The 11024-nt window shown below is 38.4% G+C and overlaps 1 long non-coding RNA gene across 1 annotated transcript; it reads right to left on the minus strand.

Moving 5' to 3' along the window:
* Positions 1-4029: 4029 nt before the first annotated feature.
* Positions 4030-5847, minus strand: LOC135964931 (uncharacterized). Its single transcript, XR_010577675.1, has 2 exons — positions 5694-5847; positions 4030-4424 (listed from the first exon to the last, which is right to left on the minus strand). It is a non-coding gene; the product is annotated as an uncharacterized lncRNA (long non-coding RNA).
* Positions 5848-11024: the final 5177 nt, after the last annotated feature.

Here is an 11024-nt window from a genome sequence, read left to right on the forward strand (position 1 = left end):
TGGTAGGTCTTTTGATCTATGGTAAAGAGCGGTGATTTGACTCTGATTGACATGGGAAGCCTTGCAGGCAGTGACTTGCTCTGATGTTGAGTATAACAGGCTGTTTTTGCTGCTGTGTGGAAAATGGACTATTGGGAAGCAAACAGGGAAATCAGAAAACAAGGTGAGAGACTTTCGCAATTGACAGACAATAGGTGCTTGGTGGCTGGGACTGACAGTCATGAAGTCGGTCAGAAAAGGTCATACTGGGGATATACTTTGAAGGCACAGCCAACAGGAATGGATGCAAGGTATGAAAGAGAAGACTGAAGGATGACTACAAATTTATTGACCAGAACAATTACAAAAATGGAGTGGCCATTTACTGAAAACATGATTGTGGGCAAGGAACAAGTTTGGGTACTAGGGAATCCAGGATTAAGTTTGAAACTTGTTTGTTACACTAGATTATCTTATTAGACATCCAAATGGAGTGTCCAGCAGTCACCTAAATATACAAGTTAGATGTTTAAGGGAGTGGTCAGAATTGGATAACTACATCTTGGAGACATCAGTATGTTGGTAGTATTTAAACTATGTCATCACCCAGGAAATGAGTTTTGATAGGAATAGTCATCAGCCTGAATAACTGACCTTACTGACAGAAGACTTCCTTTTCTGTTTCCCCACCTCTCCTTTTTCTGCATGACCACCAGTGTAAAGACTTTTAAAATAACATTCCTGGAGAAATGACTACAACTTAGAAATTCAGTAGTTACTAGGAAGATGCATGTCTTTGTAAGTTATAGTAACTGCTTAGATTAAAAAGTGTTGTCATAATTAACAACCAAAATCCATCTCATCCTGTAAGTATATAGTGCCATGGAAACTGCCCTGGACTGGATCGTCAGAATCCAGCCACTTCCATTCCCAGAGTCCCAGTTCTTCATCTGTAAAATATAGTGGTGGGATACTAAGTTTCCTTCGTTTCAAAAGCTGATTCTCTTTTATTTTATTCTTTACTGTATGATAGTAGATAGACTATTTTACTGTATTTCACTCTTTATTTTACTACAAGAGTCAGTAAAATATTGTGTGTGTGTGTGTGTGTGTGTGTGTACACTCATACCTCACTTAACAAGGATACATTCTGAGAAATGCATCATTAAGCAATTTCATTGTCATGCAAATGTCATAGAGCATATTTACACAAACCTAGATGGTATAGCATACTACACTTCTAGGCTATATGGTATAGCCTATTGTTCCTAGGCTACAAACTGTAATGTGTGTTACTATACTGAATACTGTAGGCAATTGTAAGACAATGGTAAATAGTTGTGTATCTAAACATAAAAAAGGTAAAGTAGGCTGGGCGCAGTGGCTCACATCTATAATCCCAGCACTTTGGGAGGCCAAGGTGGGTGGATCACCTGAGGTCAGGAGTTTGAGACCAGCCTGGCCACCATGGTGAAACCCCATCTCTACTAAAAATACAAAAATTAGCCAGGCGTGGTGGCGATTGCTTGTAATCCCAGCTACTTGGGAGACTGAGGCAGGAGAATTGCTTTAACCCAGGAGGCAGAGGTTGCAGTGAGCCAAGATCATGCCATTGCACTCCAGCCTGGGCAACAAGAGTGAGACTTTAGGAAGGGAAGGGAAGGGAAGGAGAAGGAAAGCAGAAGGAAAGGAGAAGGAAAGGAGAAGGAAAGGAGAAGGAAAGGAGAAGGAAAGGAGAAGGAAAGGAGAAGGAAGGGGAAGGAGGGAAGGGGGAAGGGGGAAAGAGAGTAAGGGAGGAAGGAGAAGAGGAAAACATGATGTTATAATCTTATGGCACCACCACTATATATGCAGTCCATTGTCAACTAAAACTTTATGGAGCTCATGACTATACATATATTATACAGAGAGGGGGGGTCTAATAAAATTCTTTTCAGAATTTATACATCCTTTCTTACCTTACGTTCACACTAAAAACAGTTTTCTTCTTCCACTTTCACCTTATGATTTTCTGGACATCAAAGCTATCAGGGATAATTCAATTGATCAATAGACTTCTGTTCATTACACTGGAGCTGTGAGTCTAGCATTCTGCGAATTCCACTGTCAGTAATTATGCGCTATTTCTCTCCATAATTTAACAACTGATTTTCTTCTATAAGTTTTAGCTTGTACAATATGCAGTACTGTATCACCTTTCATTTTATCAAAACTGTAAACATAGAATTATATACAGTTCCCAAAGGCATTGCTAAGCTATGTGGAATTCATGTTGAGCCATCAGGATACATTAAATCAACATATTCTTATTCCCTACCCTACCCCTTTCCTAAACATTGATACCAAGATTTCCTGAGGTCATAGGGAGAAGATGATAGAGGAATTTAAAGTTAGTCGAGTAAATTAAATCACAACATTGAAAAACCTTCAATACCTATATTTAACCACAATGCATTAATTATTTCTAAACCTCTACATTTTACAAAACGTAGTTAAGGAATGAACAAAAGACAACTTGTTTAAAAGCATTTCTTTTTTTTTTTTTTTTTTTTTTTTTTTGAGACAGAGTCTGGCTCTGTCACCCAGGCTGGAGTGCAGTGGCGCGATCTCGGCTCACTGCAAGCTCCGCCTCCCGGGTTCACGCCATTCTCCTGCCTCAGCCTCCCGAGTAGCTGGGACTATAGGCGCCGCCACCACGCCCGGCTAGTTTTTTGTATTTTTTAGTAGAGACGGGGTTTCACCGTGTTAGCCAGGATGGTCTCGATCTCCTGACCTCGTGATCCGCCCGTCTCGGCCTCCCAAAGTGCTGGGATTACAGGCTTGAGCCACCGCGCCCGGCCTAAAAGCATTTCTTAAGCCAGCTCAAATAGTTATAAAAATTGTAGGGATTTTTTTCCATTTAGCCCCCATCTTAGGCTATTTGGTGTGCCCTCATCTCACACGCACACGTATACATCACCACAGTTATGTACTACATTATACTAAAGGGGAACCCTCAAAAGGAATTATTACCTACAAGAACAATAGGAACAAGTACAATACAATAGGTATAATAGGAAGGAAATGGGGAAAAATGGGGCTTCTATACAATAGAATAATGGGTACTCATTAAACATCAGGCCTTGAATATCATTTAATGATCTTGGGAAATGTTTCTGATACAATGTTAAATGAAAAAAATGTATAAAAACAATACGATTTCAACATTTTTACAAAGAAATATATATACTTCAAGCTAGTAATAATTTTAAGAGGCCAAAAGGAAATAAGATTCTCTAAATGATAGAATTATGAATTTTTACTTTTATTATTTATTCTAATAAGCATGTATTATTTTATATTAAGAAAAAATTTTAGACGGGTTAGAAATGTAAAATCATTCAAATATTGAAATTACATTGTAAATAATACTATGCAGGTGGCAGAATATCATTTGTTTTTTCAATATTGCTGTGATTTTATACTTACCATTGTACCTAATGTTCTACAGCTCTCTACTTATAGGTAAATTGTCTTGTTATTATTTCCACAGAACTCTGACTTGGATAAGGTGAGCTATGCTGTTATATAAGTCTAAATAAATAAATCTTCACACAAATCATAAAGGTCCATTGAATTTAAATGGTGTAAACTCCAGAACCCAGTTCATAAAGTTTTATCCTATATCCACTTATGGAATAATCTGGACCAAATGATCAAGGATACACAGATTAGAGGCCTGGTTTGAATTAACCCAGAAGGAAAGCCTACACTTCATGAGTCTGAGATACTAAGGAATGCACGTGTTTACAACAATTCTTCATAATGTGTATTTCACATTAATTCCTAAAATACAATATAATATGTAGCAGGTGTTAGTGTGATATATTTGTTTGTAAGTATAAAGATTTCTGCATGTTTATTAACTGAGGCAGAAATTAATCTTAGAATACATTATCTCTGATTTCACTTTTATTCTAAAAGGAAGACTGAGAATAATTTCTGGTCTGGTTACGCTTAGAGGAATAAAATCTAAAAATTGAAACATAAGCAATCCAAACACAGAGATGGTAGAGGGAATACAGAGTCTATTTTAAATATTGGAAAGTGAAACAGATTATCAGAAACCAAAATTTGTAAGCCTGCAATTTTTTCTTGCTTAATTTCATAAGCTTTTGACACTAAATGAATGTACATTTAATCTCTTGATGTTTATTAAATTATAGACTTGTATCTGTTTTATTATGATGTTCTTCTTTTTTACAATTTAGTTCCCCAGAGGGCAAGAGTAAGGTCAGTTTAATCTGAAGTCTTTAGTGCTTGATAAAAATGTCACTGTAATGAAGACTTGACCGCAATTATAAAGATGATATCATTATGATGATGATTATGATAAAAATGATGATGATGATGATGACTTTGCCATTGCTTTGCAGAAAAGGCTGAAGATAATTCATCCTATAATCCTAAAACATAGTTTCACTGAGATAATGTGGTATTATTAGTTCAAAGTCACTGCACCCATTTTTCAGGAAGACCCCCAATCATTGTGAAAGTATAGACAAAAGGAAGAGGGACTAACAGTTTCCCTACAGGTGGCTTTTAAGCAACACACTTTTTTTCTTTTTTTAAGATGGAATCTCGCTTTGTCACCCAGGCTGGAGTGCTGTGGCTAGATCTTGGCTCAATGCAACCTCCACCTCCCGGGTTCAAGCTATTCTCCTGCCTCAACCTCCTGAGTAAGTAGAATTACAGGCCTGCACCAACATGCCTGGCTAATTTCGAATTTTTGGTAGAAATGGGGTTTCACCATGTTGGCCAGGCTGTCTCAAACCCTGATATCAATTGATCAGCCCACCTCAGCCTCCCAAAGTGCTGGAATTACAGGTGTGAGCCACCATGCCCAGCAATTCTTGAACGTGAAAATAAATAAATAATAAATAAAATTGAATTCCTCCTAATCTATCGTAGAAACTCTTTGATAACATAAGAGTCAGCCAAATAAATCAGAATCATAGGACTTTGACAAAAGAAGACATTTATCTATTCCCAGAGAAACATATTGGTCACACAGCTTACAAATTGCCAGCTGGGTTTCTCCATCCATCACCAAGATTTCCGTCTAATGACAGGGAAATAATTACCATACCTCTCCCATGTCATGCAATCTTTTGATGTGTCAGGAAGTTAAATGATATGTAAATTCAGCCCTCAGTGTATGGACAACACCTGTGGGGTGGGCAGATTTTTTTTTTTTTTCCACTAACAGCAGCTAATTTATCTCCTGAGTAGGCATGGAATCTTTGTAGCAGGTCTATGGCTTCCGGAAAAGCTGCAGAGAGCCTTCCCTGGAAGAGCAAGGATGTTTAATCCTGAACCTTTCGACAATCTATCACAACCCTTTCTCCACTAAAACATCCAGAAAAATGTGCTAATGTTTGTTTTAAAAAAAAAAATCATAGATTAGAAGCTCCAGATTCAGCTCCAACTCACTGGTTCTCTTCAGCTTAAAAACAGAATTTTCTCTTACCTGAAACCTACAGGCATCTATTAGCATCAAATTTGAGTATTTGAATAGATAACAGGGTCTCTGCTCCCAAATGATACATATTTTTAATATATATATAATTTTACATTAAAATGTAAATATAAAATATATAAATAGTATAATATACATAATTGATATAAAATATAAATTTTACATATATAAAGAGAGAAAAAGAGAGAGAGCGAACTTGTCCAGAACTGAGAGAGTGAAAATCAACTCCGACTGAAAAAGAAACAAGGAGCCCGTCTGCTAATCCAGTGGAGAAGACAGCTACACAAGGCCAGCTGTGTAATTAACAGGAAACACTCTTTCTCCCAAGGTCATGCAGCAGCTGCTCAATGCCATAACAACCCTCTTCCTGAATGACTTCTGCCTTGTCACTAATGGTGCTCACAGACGTGCTTTGCTGTAACTCATCTATTCCTGGGGATCCAGAGTTGCTAAATGCCCTTGCCTCATGACTTGGCATAATCCCTAATCTTCATTTGTCCTAATCCAGAACTGATCCTCACTGGCTTCCGCTGGATCCTCCTCCGAGCTCTTCAGTAAGAACTCAGACCTTGTGAAAGACGCTTCCTCCTATGATGCAGCACTCCCGGCTCTTCCCAAAGGCCACCACCCCTTGCTGCATTGACTCAATACATCTGATTTTGTCAGACTCTGGGATTGTTGGTAGTGATTTGTGACTAACTCATCAGCCTGTCACAAGTTGGAGGTTTTACGGAGAGTTGGCTAAGACCTTCGTTGCCATGAACTGAGACCCTAACTCCATAATAATGTGTATGTGTGAGACTCCCTGAATCTCACCTACTCAAGACTTCCCTGTCACCAACTGTATGAGTTTTTCACTGGACCAGGGGTTTGATGATCTGTTTGTCTCTTCTGTGTCAGCTTTATTATTTGTCTCCCAGGATTTGGTGGTTATAAATCTGACTTTGTCAGACTATTTGTTCCTGGTGATCTAGAAAAAAAATGTACACACACACACACCTTATATATACATTTAATTATTTCTTCGGTTCAAAGATAATTTCGGGGGATGAAAGTAAGTTTAAAGCACAGATTAAGGCACAACTTTCTAGTTATTCAACTGCTTTAACTAACTTACCATAATGGATATATTTGCTATAATTTTGCTAGGATAAACTCTTAATCATACACAAGTTAGAGAAGTGAATACACATATATGTAAGAGTGGATATAAACAGAAAGAATAAAGAATTCATGTGGTGAGCTTGTGAACCTTTCTTGAAAAAGTCTTTTTTGCAGAATGTATCACTTGCTGAGAATTCTTGATCACCTTTATAAAAATAACATTTATTGTTCTTTTAGGATTATATCTTTTGTGATGACATGAATGATACATCTTAGCCCATTTACTCACTAGATGACTTCTCTTTATTTCACAATCAGATAAGAATTGAGAAGATTCAAGCTGATTAGCAGATTTTTTGTTTTCCTCTCAAGCTACAGCTACCTAAGATCAGAACCCTCTGATAATTTGTGCTGCTATTTTAAGATCCAATTTCATTCTACAACTGGCTGAAGCATGAAATGAACTAAAATAAACTGAATTGAGTGGAACTGAACTGAACTGAAGTGAAATAATGTGATTTCCAGTAAACCTGACACCTGAAGGACAGAACATGAGCCTCACCCATCCTCCTCCCAGAAGTGCCAGCACAATCACCGACTCACACAATATTCTCAGTGCATAAGTGATGAATTTCACTAACAGCGACCCATCTCTCTCTACATAATCCACTCCGGTTTCACCAGAGCTGAGAGTACCATGAATTACATCTACAGATAGCTGTAAGCTAATGGCCAAAACACATAACTGAATTCAAACATATTCTTTATTTCAGTCAGATGTGAGAAAACAAAATTTAGAAGACAAGCCAGAAAGGAAATGAAGAACATAAACAGCCTGAATTCTCGTTGTCAGTTTTTCCCTGACTCACTGCATTTTCCTCTCTTCTTTCCGTTTATGTTTCTGTTCCCGTCCCCATGATTTTTGTAGTGTTTATTGAGTGTTTGCTGCATGCCAGTCAATGTGCTGAATACTTTCATGCATTATCCCATTTGATCTTCACAGCAGCACACTATTATAATTATGAATATGATTCCTCATACTATATATAACATTTAACTTAATTTTACTTAGGAGGAAGCTGAGACTTGCCCAAGACTACTCCATTAGTGAGACGTGAACCACGTGAACCGTGTCTGACTCATACCTAACCCCTGATTCTCTGAATCCACATCACTGTAGATCGCAACAGTGAAATATTGGGATAGAGGTAATGCTATTCGTACACAAACTAGGCACAGATTTACAAGCAACTAAGCAGGAACTCATGGCCAGGTGCAGTGGCTCATGCCCGTAATTCCAGCACTTTGGGAGGCCAAGGTGGGCAGATCACCTGAGATCAGGAGTTGAAGATCAGCGTGGCCAACATGACAAAACCCCATCTCTACTGAAAATACAAAAATTAGCTCGGTGTGGTGGTGTGTGACTGTAATCCCAGCTACTCAGGAGGCTAAGGCAGGAGAATTGCTTGAACCTGGGAGGCAGAGGTTGCAGTGAGCTAAGATCACACCACTGCACTCCAGCCTGGGTGACAAAGCAAAACTCCATCTTAAATAAATAAGAAAAAACAAACAAAAGAAAGTCACGAGCACTACTTCCACCTCCCCCTCCATCTTTTCCATTGTTCCCTGTCCCTCTGCTTAAAAGCAATCCCAGTGACTCCCACTTTCTCCTTGTGTCTACCTCCCATCTACCCTACTTTTGCTCTACACAGTTAAGGATTGTTTTGAAATTCCATGGGGAAAAATTATAAAATTTATAATCCCAACGAGTCCATCCAGTAGTCTGTAACAAGACTTAAAGTTCAGTATTATCTCAACCCAAAATTTGACAAATGAGAGTTTCATTGTTGCTTGCACACACATCATTCCACATAGCTGAGAAGCCCGGATAGATGTTTACCAGTAACTTCCTTGCAGAAGCCTTGATAAACTTAAGCATGATATATACCAATAACCTAATAAATAGATTGAGGGTTTCTTCTTAGCCATATAAACAACCCTCATATAAAGTGGCATCTGAGTTTTATGACATTTAAGGTTCTTGCCTTTTCTTCTGTCTTGGTGGCTATTAACTGAGCACATTTCTGTTTGTGAATCATTAGATAATGTATGTACATTTAGGAACAGAAAATCAGGTCACTTGATAAGTATGGAGGTGTCAGAAGCTCCAGAGCATCAGCATAACATGCAGATGGTGACCACTTTGTTTCATGGCAAAATTCACTGTCTGAAAATGCTCTGTGATCGTGAGGCTCATCAAACACTCGACATTCAAAAGAACTCTTACCGCATTCACATAGCAAATCAACAAATCATTCTTTAATCATAAATCATCTTTATTTGAAAACAACTTACTTGAATTCTAGGTAACATTCCAAGTTAGATGTTCATTTAGATGTTCTTCTTTTCCATGGAAATCAATTAAAAACAAATGCACCATCTTGGGAGATGAGCTAAAAGATTAATGTCAGACTTTTTGAAAAAACAATTACTCGGGCAGAATTATGATTGAACAACATGTGATGTTTTTGTCCTTTTTTGTTTTATTTTGGTTCTTTTATTCTGCATATTTCAGTTTGGTTTTTAATTTCATCAAAATTGTAGATGCACATATTTCTTTTAAGCACATTAGGGAGACCATGGGTTTTCTCCCCTTTCTAGAGGCAACTGTTTTAAATTCTGATAGATTTTTTGTTACTGTTGCTCATAGTTACTTCCATAACTCTAAATATAACTCATGCTATTACTTTTAATGTTTCTATTTTGAGGCTATCTAATAGGTTCTCTCTATGGAAAATAAGGATTCGCTCTCATTCACTCTTCCTCAACCCGACTGACCCCAAGTATCATCTTAATTAGTTTCGTTAGATTACTATACAAGATTTACCTTATGATAGTTAGGCCAATGCTGGGTCATATATTAATCTATAATAACTTTTCCTGTTTGTTGAGCAACATTTTGGTTTTACTTGAAGTTAATCATCACACTTGTGTTTTAGTTGTTCAAATTTCTGTCACTAACTTTGCAAACTTTTCCTCCAGTGTCTAAGCTTCACACGCGAGCTAATTTCATTGATTGCATATTTGTTTCATCTCTGGTGACATCTGACCTGTTCTAGTCTGGGCAGGTTTCTTCCCAGTCCTCAGCTGGCTCCTTCTTAACCACCAACTTGGGGCTGGATTTCCTATCACTGGATCCTGTGTCTTTATTGCTAGTTTGGTTCATAGTTTTGGTGGAGCACATTCTCAAGAGCATCCATGTGTGGAGAACTAATTTGACAAAGACTTGATAGGAACATGTCTCTATTTTCTAATGTAAATCATTTTCCCTTGGGATATCAAAGGTTTACTGCACTGACATCTTCCTTCCAGTATTGTTTTTGAGGTATCTAAATCCATTCTGATTCCTGATCCTTCATAAGAAGTATGCTTTGGGGAGAAGGAGGTTCTGCCACCTGATAGCTTTTGGATACTTCTCTTTGCCCCCATGGCTGAAATTCACAATGAAGTGCTTGGTGTCGTTTTATTTTTATAGATTATGCTGTACACTCAATAGGTCCTTTTTATAGGGGAAAAAACAAACAAACAAACAAACAGTGTTTTCTTCTCGATACGTCACTTTCATTGCATCTGACAAGACATAGAGGAGGAGCGTTATCACACCAAGCAATTCTCCACTTCTTGGCAGACACCAACTAGGTGCCCCCCAATTCAATTCAACTCTGACACTAACAGAATCACTGTAGGCCCCAAAGATTAAAGGTTCAGTCCCACAAGACTGCTCCACACTTTGGAGGCCAGTTGCAAACAGCAGGTTCCCAGGTTACCCACAACTTCTGTCCCACTTGGCTACAAACCAGAAGTTCCCACGCCCAACTCTGTGGGTCTGATAATTTGCTAGAGTGGCTCATAGAACTCAGAAAAGCACTTTGCTGTTACCAGTTTCTTATAAAAAGATACAGCTCAGGAACAGCCAGATGAAGAGATGCATAAGGCAAGATATGAGGGAAGGGGCAGTCAGGCTCCATGCCCTCCATGGCTGAGCCACCTTTCCAGGACCCCTACACACGTTCAGAAATCTGGAAGCTTTCCAAACACCATCTTCTTGGGGTTTTATGGAGGCTCCATTTAGCAGGCAGGATTGATTAAATCATTGGCTGTTTGTGATGTTCATCTCCAGCTATCTCTCCACTGGTGGGAGATTGAAGGGTATGGCTGGAACTTCCAACCCTCTAATCATTTGCTTTAGTTCCTCTGACAAGCAGCCCCATCCAGCGCCTGTCCAGGAGTCTCCAGCCACCGGTCATCTCATTAGCATACTAAAAGATGCTTATCATGTCGGAGGTTCCAAGGGTTTTAGGAGCTACATGCTATAAAATCAAGTATTCGGTGGAAGACTAATATGGTTTGGCTTTTTTGTCCC

Source organism: Macaca fascicularis, chromosome 9 (genome assembly GCF_037993035.2).
Source record: "Macaca fascicularis isolate 582-1 chromosome 9, T2T-MFA8v1.1".
Classification (NCBI taxonomy): Eukaryota; Metazoa; Chordata; class Mammalia; order Primates; family Cercopithecidae; genus Macaca; species Macaca fascicularis.